We start from the raw sequence: 1569 nt of genomic DNA on the forward strand, positions 1-1569 counted from the left end.
AATCTTCAGAGATGGCTGACAAATTGTTGAAGGATTATGCAGCACCTTATGCAAGGGGGGTTCGGTCTAGCATCACTCGACCGCCAATCAAAGATAATAATTTTGAAATCAAACCTGCAGTAATTCACATGGTTCAACAGAATCAATTTGGAGGAGGACCGCACGATGATCCAAACCACCACTTAGAGCTTTTCTACGAGATTTGTGGTACCATGAAAGTGAACGGAGTCCCTCCAGAATCAGTGAGGTTATTGCTTTTTGGATTCTCCCTGAAAGAAAGAGCCAAGCAGTAACTAAATTCCCTTCCAGCAAACAACATTACATCTTGGGAGCAGTGTGAGCAGAAATTCCTGGACAAATTCTACCCACCAAGCAAAACTACTCACATGAGGAATTTGATCGCAAGCTTCAAACAGATAGACTCCAAATCATTATTTGAAGCCTGGGATAGATTCAAAAGTACGCTGAGACAGTGCCCCCATCATGGCCTTAAGAAATGGTTAGTTCTACACACATTCTATAATAGAATCAACTATCATACGAAGGTATCCCTCGATTCTGTAGTAGGAGAAACACTAATAAACAAGAGCCTTGATGAAGCTGAAGAGATAATAGAGAATGTGGCACAGAACCACCATCAGTGGGCAACTGAAAGATCTGGTAGTTCTTTCTCAGGAAATCCAATAAAGGCGTCAGGAAAATTCGACGTAGATGCAGTCACACTCATGTCTGCAAAGCTGGACGCTCTGACCAAGAAGTTTGAGACCATGGGAAACAACACGACCAATGCAATAGTTTGTGTTTGCGAAACGTGTGGAAGTACGGATCATGCTCAAGATACTTGCCCCTAGGGTCAATACAAGCACATATAAATCAACTTGAGCAATGCGATGCAATAGTCAGTTACAATCAAAAGCAAAATAATCCGTACTCCAACACATACAACCCTGGATGGAGGAACCACCCAAACTTTTCATACTGAAATAATCAAGAGCAAGGGCCAGCAAAACAATGCTATCAACCTGGGTAACAGAGCTACCCATCTGGACAACAGACTTATCAACAACAACCTTCACAGCTGTCCTGAATCGAAAAGATGCTTAAAGAAGCCCTCTCAGAGCAAAAAGAGATGAAGAATGAGATCAAGCAATTGACTCAAAGGCTGAAAAATTCAAAAAAAACATCAGAAGATGCAAGACAACCAGATAGCCCAGTCTTTTTCAAGAGCACAGGGAACATTTCCAGGAAAGTCTGATATAAACCCAGTAGAACACTGCAACCGCATCGAGCTGAGGAGCGGACGAACTTTGGAAGACCCCCAAATCACTATTCAGAAAGGACCTAACTCAGAGGAAGAGCTCTCTCCCCCACTACCCAATCAGATCCAGAACAGGGATGGAGAGGAGATCACCAAGAAAGTTGAAGGAACTTTTCAAATTCTCCCACAAAGTCAGACAATTCCTTTCCCTCAAAAACTGATAACATCCCAAAAGGATGAAGAGTTCAACCGATTCCTAAAGAAGATTAAGGAAATTTGCGTAGAAGTATCACTGATAGATGCACTGCACC

General features: G+C 42.4%; 1 non-coding gene across 1 annotated transcript; it reads right to left on the minus strand.

Moving 5' to 3' along the window:
• Nucleotides 1-380: 380 nt before the first annotated feature.
• LOC121968954 lies at nt 381-490 on the minus strand. The gene has a single exon (XR_006108459.1). It is a non-coding gene; the product is annotated as a small nucleolar RNA R71 (small nucleolar RNA).
• Nucleotides 491-1569: the final 1079 nt, after the last annotated feature.

Source organism: Zingiber officinale, chromosome 3B, assembly GCF_018446385.1.
Source record: "Zingiber officinale cultivar Zhangliang chromosome 3B, Zo_v1.1, whole genome shotgun sequence".
In the NCBI taxonomy this organism is placed as follows: domain Eukaryota; kingdom Viridiplantae; phylum Streptophyta; class Magnoliopsida; order Zingiberales; family Zingiberaceae; genus Zingiber; species Zingiber officinale.